We start from the raw sequence: 8,418 nt of genomic DNA, 5'->3' as shown, positions 1-8,418 counted from the left end.
ATATATATAATTATTTTTTAGAGTTTATGAATATTGACCGAGTCTAATAAGGTGAGATTTATGGTGATTATTTATCATGTGAAATTAAAAAAAAAATGAGGAAATTTGGGTGGGTCTGTTATTTTCTTTATATTTAGGGCCATTTGGTCAAAGTCAAATAAAGTACTTCGCATGGAATTATTGAGCCGGAATTCCTTCCTTATCTTATCGATCAAAAATGTGGAAGACTTGCAAAATACAATAAAGACTTATTTATATCTCATTAATATTTCTAATATCAGTTTTGAAAGATATATTTTATGTCCGATTCTGAATTTTGATTTTTTCTAGCTAGATTCATGTTGCCTCGAACATCTCGTGTTCAGCTAAGTTAACGAGCCGAACACGAACAAAACAAACCAATATTTATTCATTCGCGTTCGGCTCGTTTATATAATTAGTAGTATTTTAAAAAAAATTAATTGACTACAAGGATACAAAGATTTATAATAAATTAAAAGTATTAATTAATAAAAAAAAATAAAAATTATTAAATTAGAATCAAATAATGTCTAAAATCTTGCCCCAATTCTTAATATCTTATGGCTGAATGACTAGTGTTGTCAAAACGACTCTTTGTTCGTGAACGGCTCGTGTTCAGTTTGCTAAGAAAACCAACTGAACACGACACACTTTTTGAGCTCGAAATATAAACGAGCCTAACACGAGCTGAGCCTGGGTTTGCTCGTGTTCGGCTCGTTTCCACCCCTATGTTGCGTAAGTGTTAAGATGTTGCCTAAGTGTTAAGATATTCTTTTATAGTGATAATTACATAAAAATCATATGAAACATTAATATTTATAAATAAAACACTCCAATAAAAATGAAAAAAAAATAGGTTGGATTTTTAGCATGAATTTTAATATTTGAGGGAGAATTTGAAAAATGGATTAAAGAAAGTGATTGGTTTGTAAATTGCAAGCTTTTATGCATTTGTGTCCTTCATTTAATAAAAATATAAATATAATTTTAATTAAATATTTATTTATAATAATAAAATAAAATTAATCAGATAATTTTTAATAATACAAAAATGTAAAATAAATGCATTAAATTCTTAACGCATGAAAAATGTGAATGTGGAAGGAGCACGCATAGACCATCGCTTAGGCTTATAATTTAAATAGAAATATATTTTGATTATTAATTTGTCTTTACTTGAAAATAGGTTACATGTAAGAAAAATACAAGTACTCTACGTAACCAAGATATAAAATATCAATATAATTATTGCATTAATCTATGCAATAATTAAATATCTATTTGAATTTAATTAATTGTTTAAAAAAACTAAATATTCCATACCATATTGTATATGCATGATTTGCAAGTAAGAATAAGTGGCAACTAAGGGTGTAAGTGAGTCTAGTCGAGCTCGAGACATCATCAGCCTGAGCTTGAATTTGATTAAATTAATTGAGTTCAAGCCGACACACGAGCTTCACTAGCTATCTTCGAAGAACTTGCTCTGATTATGGCAATAGTGGCGAATACAATGGAGCAAAGGAGGAAAATGAGAAGGATGAGCCTGAAGATGGAGGAGAGATGACTATTAGTGTGGCTTGGCTTGTTACTGAGGAAGGCCAAGGTAAGACCCGTAGAGTTTAGGGTTTATGAGGAAGGTTGAGGAGCTGAAGCAGCTGAACTAGCTAGTCACTAGAACACGAGACAGATGGGAGAGTTTATTGGAGTAGAATTCAACGACTGTGAGGCTTTGCATCAAGGAGATGGATTGGGTGGTTTCTAGAGAGGTTTACGTGTATTTTGGATAATTGTCAACAACTGACTAATCGTCAGCGGGACATTGTCAAAGAAGAGATTTTAGTGGGCAGAGAAATGACTGAAGATAACACAAAATAGCTAACAATGTAACAGAGTGGTAGAATCTAGTACTTCATGAATCTTTAGGCAGCATGTAAGTAAATTTAAAGTTTAAAGTATTGTATAATATAAGTTATTTCTGGTAATATGTATATAAATCCTCACTAAAGAGTAGGGTCAAGGCTGTCTTGGGCTTCACATATTAGTTCATCAAGCTCAGCCCAACACTAGCCGCTTATGAGGCCTAGCCTGGCATGACTAACTTACACCCAAGTGGCATACATCCATGTAGGGCTAATTGTACCGTTGCCTAAATGGGCTAGAGTTTGGGCCCAGCAAAAAAGAAGTTTTGTATAAATCTAAGCCCACGGAAACCGGCGCATATTGAGTACTAGGGTTTCCTCCCGAATTCCGATTGCTATGAGAAACCCAAGGGTCCCCTATAAAAACCCCAGCATCTTTCAGCCAAAAGATCTCAATCTTCCTCTATTCGCCGTCTCCTTCGCCGTTCCCCTCAATTTCTATCTTATCTTCTGTCTGCACAGCTTGCTTCTTAAAGCTCTGCAGCGAGATCCAACATGATACGTCGCCGGTTTCTTTTTTTTTTTCCGTTGGTGCCATCATGATCGATTGATTTCGGTAACGATTCCCGGTTTGCGGTATGCGAAGCCCTTCGCTTCCTTTCTGTTCTCTTATCTTTTCGTGTTGTGATTATTATTTTACTTTGATTTTCTCGACGATCATTATGATGCGTTTGATAATGGCTTTCTGATTTCTTCGCGGTGTTTTGTTTGAATTTCTGTTTGGCCGATGAGGATGAAATCAAGGCTTGTTTCTCAAACATTCGCAGTGGCCGCCTGAGAGCTTTCGCCCTGCCAGGCTTGAGAGCTCATGCTGCTTTGCAATTCCTTCCTTGGATGTCTGAGGCCACTATAATTTGCGTTGCTTATTTTTTATTTGTTATAATTTGTGATAAAATAAAACTTAAAAGTAAAAGAGAGTAACTCTGTTCTCGTTTTAAATGTGCATATGTCACATTAAACGGTTACATCTTATGATCCGATTAGTAAGGCAGAGAAAGATCTAGGAAGATTTGGGCTTATTGTATACTCTACTTGGAACTAAATGAAAATATGACACTAAATAGGACGTAATGGAGAAAAAAGATTCATGTTGCCGATAACATGTAGTGGGATTAAGGCTTTGTTGTTGTTGTTGTTTTAAATGTGCATATCATGTTTATATAATTTTTATTAAGTGATTGAAAGATATAATCTGTAGCATGGTCAGTATAAGTTTGATTATGGTGTATTTATCAGATTATAATGGATTTAAGCTTTTCATCTGAATGCTTAATACCAATTTGGTAGCAGAATATAAGCTCAATTTGACATTAATCACGCCAAACACAGAAAAAATGGCACCATAAATCCTAAACATCTCAGATCACATTTCTCTTCTGTCAATTGTTTTCCATCAAGATCACATTCTTCTGCATCACTCAAATCTTTGATTTTATATTATTGAAATAAGCCCAAATCTTTAAAACATCTCAGATCACATTTATGAAAATATTTAAAATTTTAAATTTCGCCATGTAAATATTATAATTAATGAAAATAATTTACTCTGATAAAATGATTAATTTTGAACTAAAAAACTCCAAAATATACATTAATCAAGTAAAAGCACGTACATATAACTTGAAATTTTACTATTTACTAAACTCGCATCCTTTTTAATCATAATTTTAAGTTCTCACATAAATATCAAAATTCGCCATTAAAACTATAATTTTCATTTTTGTCAAATTTTTAATGGCTTGATATAACAGTGTAATTCCAACCATTAAGTATACCAAAAAATGATTAATTATCTCTAATTAGAAATTAGTGTTTGAGATTAATTAGATGTTTTGTATTCATCTCCAGTTATGTTTTGAAAAGCTTGGAAAGATATTGATAAAGTATAATTTCAAAATTATGATTTCATTAATGTAGTTATAATTAAAACATGTTCAAATTTTATCCAATTTAGCAGCTTATAAGTGCGGATGGTGTTTTCAAAACGCCGTTGTACTGTTTAGTTCGTGCGTTTCATCAATTTATTTGAAATTTCGTTTGAGTTTTTACACTAAAGGGAGGTCAATTGACTGCTGCGGTCGGCCTTTGAGCCGCTGTTTCTTATATTCACAAACTGCCTCAAATGGACCCCTAATTAACTTAAATCCTAAGATAAATAATCAAATATTTTCAGGATTTAAATGTCTTAAGATTCATTAAATTGAAATTTATTAGATTTAAGAAGTACTACTTGCAAAGAAGCAATCTATTAGCATTGTGATTAATTTTGATGGTAACCTTCAAATACTATAAATTTTGTTTGTCTAGGAAGATTATAAAATGGTGGGTTGTAGATCAAAAAGAATTGGGGATATATGTGCTTGGATTAATAGATTCGCTTTTGTTACAATAAATATGTTATCATTTGGTGCCAGTTTTTGGGTATCTCTCTCAATTTTCATGATAATAGATGGTATGATCTCTCATGTATAATGCATTAATAGTTGCCTCTCATTATTTGTTTAAAATTTATAGTTGGTTTGTATCCAAGGCGCTTTAAAAACTAGTTTTTTTTGAATGAATAAGAACACATTCCATAAGAAAACAGAGACATTGTTTTACATATTTAAGACACATTGCTTTGCATGTTTTGCATGAAATGTTATTTCTTTCACTTGATTTGTGCTTTTTAATTTTTGATGCTGAGGTTATCAGTGAACAGTGCTTATTCTTTAATCTACAAAAACAGCCACAAATAACAGCGTTATATCTTACAGGTTCATCTATCACAAATCACAATTATCCCATTACAAGTAAAAACGAACTACATTTCATATACTGAACTTTCAACTCCCATTTGATGCATATAGTTAAGGCCACAAAAATGAAAAAAAAAAATGATAGGAAAGTCATTGTTTCTTCAAATAATTAAGCAACATACTTAAAATAGGGTTCCTGCTAAATATGTTCTACTCATATTTCTTTTAGAAACGATTTGGTCTGAGATTTTTCATTTATTCAAAAGGAATCCTGCAAATCAGTTATTTTTGAAATGCACAAACAAATAATCAAGCAACATACTTAAAATAGGGGCAGAATGATCATTAAGTTAAAATAAGCTGTTTTTTAAATGTATAAATTAAATCGTCAGTTAGTTTATTCAGATCAGTTGGTCATCAACATATTATTAGGATAAATTGCTTATTAATATAAGCTGGATAAGCTGTAACTGTCCCAAATAGATCCATAAATAATTATTTATCGTACATCATTGTTATATATATATATATATAATATATATAGTATTTTAACCCCAAGGGTCTTAGCTCACCCAGGTAGGCAAATTGCCAATTCTCTTTAAATCTGTGTTTTCTTCTTGATTTGTGTGGCTTCTTGCACTTTCTTTGTTCTATTTTTTCAACACAACAAAACTAGATGAACAACTAATGAGAAATTAAAGAGCAGCCTACACAGAGCACGAAGATGATGAATTGCCATGAGTCACACATGAAAGCAAGCTCAAATCAAAGGAGAAAAAAACTTCAGTTAGTTAGAAAAAACATTTGAAGCTGACAAATATCCATGTTGAAAGAGTAATGCTAAACTTCCAAAAAATGGGATAATTGGTTGAGCTCTTGTTCTTGCCGATTGATTTTCTGGCTTTGGCTGAGCTAGGAGGGAGATTTATGGTTACTTGAAAGTCAAGCCTTGTTAATTTGTACAATATTGACCCGACATGGTATATGAATAGACTAGTTTATTTGTACAATATTAACCCGACATGGTATATGCCCAACTCATTCGTCGGGTTATCATAATGATTTATGGTTGGTTGAAAATCATGCTTTTGTGGGGCCATTTTTTGATTAAATAAATTTATTAAATTCAATTCCTAGATATTCAGTACCACCAATTTTTGAAGTGCGATCACTCTTTTGGTATTGTGGAAATACAAACATGATTTTGATCTTTCATGTCTTTTTACAATGAAAAGTTGTTTACGAACACTAGGGGTGTAAATGAGTCGAACACGAGCGAGCCTAGGCCTAGCTCGTGTTCGGCTCGAAATAGTTATAATGACACCCTAATCATTTAGTCATAAGATGACAAGGATTATCATAAGATTTAAAACATCATTTGAATCTAATTTAATAATTTTTATTCTATTTTTTTCGTTAATACTTTTACTTGATTATAAATTTTTGTAGCTTTGTGGTAAATTAATTTTAAAAAAATATTACTCATTTTAGATATATATATATATATATATATATATAATTGATTAGTAGTATTTCGAGCCAAAATGAGCCGAACAGGAATAAATAAATATTTGTTTGTGTTGTTCTTATTTGGCTCATTAGCTTAGCGAACATGAGCGCCTTAACACAAATGTTTTCTCCATCTAATTAAAAGCACGATGCTAGTTTTAATGTAAATCATACCATGGAAGGATTGAAAGACTAATTTCAAGTTTTTTCCTTCATAAGAAATATCCAACTAGTTTTAATGCGATCATCAACAAATAAGAAATGATTTGGCTCCATTAATAGTTCTCAATTTTGATGGTCCTCAAATGTCAATGTAGATGATAAAGAAAGAATGTGAGAGTTTGTACTAAGATAGACGATAACATAACGAATATGTTTTAGTTAATTGACAAGTTTTACATTAATAAAATTTTGACTTTTTATTAAGAAAGTGATTTGTGTACAAATTTACAACATAATGAAAATTGAGATGAAGCAGACAACAAAAAATAATAAAACTTGACTATCAAGAGGCTCGAACACAACAAACTCAAGAACATGAGAAGATGATGGTGGAGAAAACATTTGTGTATTAAGAAAACAACTCTCCTTGAGCATGTATAAATCATAGTGCAATTCAACATTGTTAATCACCTTTCCTAAATCAACTATCTCATATTCACAAGAGCTAGAATGAAATTTAGTAACTGAGTTCATGTCATGAGTAGACTTGCTAATTAAAAGTAACTTGCAATTTAGTTGGGGGAACACATAACAAGGAATAAAATTAAATGTCTTTGGAAACTTTCACTTATTTTTCAGCAATCATGAAGTGAAATCCATCAACAACTGTGATTTTTTAATAATTGACGAGAGCATAAATCTCAACGGCCATATGATCAATGGTACTCAAATTTATTATCCAAGGTCAAAATTTTCCATTATTAGCAAGATAAGAGGATGATATGATACAATGGAGTACCATCAAACTGGTGGGTTGCTCAGTCGTGCTAGTAAGCAACTTCTTGAGCACCTCCAGTTTATTATCCAAGGCCTTGTTTCTTGGTCCTTCCTCCATCATCAACGCTTTTAATATATAGGTTTTCCATGCAGTTTCCAGCACTTATCCTTTGTGTGATCAAATTTCTTAACAATATTCACACAATGGACGATCTTTCTTTGGCTGTAACTCATGGGAGGAGCTGTGTGCGTACAAAGCTCCAAATCAACGGGTTATGTAATGCTCCCAACATACTTGATGCTACTATAAAATTCATACCATCCACACTACTGCCTTAACATATATCATTTTTTGTAGTCATTCTGATCCTCAATTAAAGGTGAGTTTAATAAAAAAAAAAACTCCCAATTGCACTAAGGAATATTAGTAGAATCAAGATGGATCATCCCAATTTTAGTGATCTGTAATGATATCCAAAGAATGATTGTAACGATAGAAGATTTTGACCAAACCTTATCTAAAGATTGCCATGTATAAGATAAGATAAAAGTGATTAAGTACAAAGAATTAAAAAATAAGAAGTCAAGGCTGAATATTAATATCTTCAAATAAGCTCTAAAATTACAAGCTGATTTTATTTCCCTTGACATGCTTGAAAGCCAATCCTTAAAGAGTTAGATCAATCCTAGAAGGATTCAATACTCTTTAGGTTTCAAATCAACTTGTGCAGTCATTTGCAGCTAATTTAACCTCCCCCATAATAGACCTTTGCAATTTTATCGTTTTCTTAAAGCATCTCCTTTGCCGATAGAATTTTACAGTATGTTAACTGTTATTTATTGAATGTATGGGAATCTTTTCTTTACAAGGACCAAAAAGAATCCTTGAGATGATACCTGCATGGCTTTGCAAATCTACAAGAAGAAGGCATGCCGGCTAGGTATTAATTCAATGCAAGTCCTTCTATTGCAAAGTTTAAAGAATCAAACTAAGGCTTTCCCCATTGAGTGGGATAAAGGCTAGTTAAAGCATTGATACAGATTATGGTGCCAACTGATGGAACCACTTTTCTCCCCCTTTCAATGCATGTCCTTCGAGTGATCCGATCCCAATTAAACAACAAAGCATTATCTAAACTGCAGATGAAGTATGTTACCATCATAAAATCAATCAATTCTCCTTTTCAAGCAGAGAGTTTCGCACGTCAAGAAAATACAAGACCTACTTCCAGTGCAATAAAAATAGGATCCAAATGAACATAGATTCTCATCAAACAAAAACATAAAGA

Source organism: Phalaenopsis equestris, unplaced genomic scaffold (genome assembly GCF_001263595.1).
Source record: "Phalaenopsis equestris unplaced genomic scaffold, ASM126359v1 Scaffold000233, whole genome shotgun sequence".
Taxonomy (NCBI): Eukaryota; Viridiplantae; Streptophyta; class Magnoliopsida; order Asparagales; family Orchidaceae; genus Phalaenopsis; species Phalaenopsis equestris.
This window is presented reverse-complemented; position numbering follows the sequence as displayed.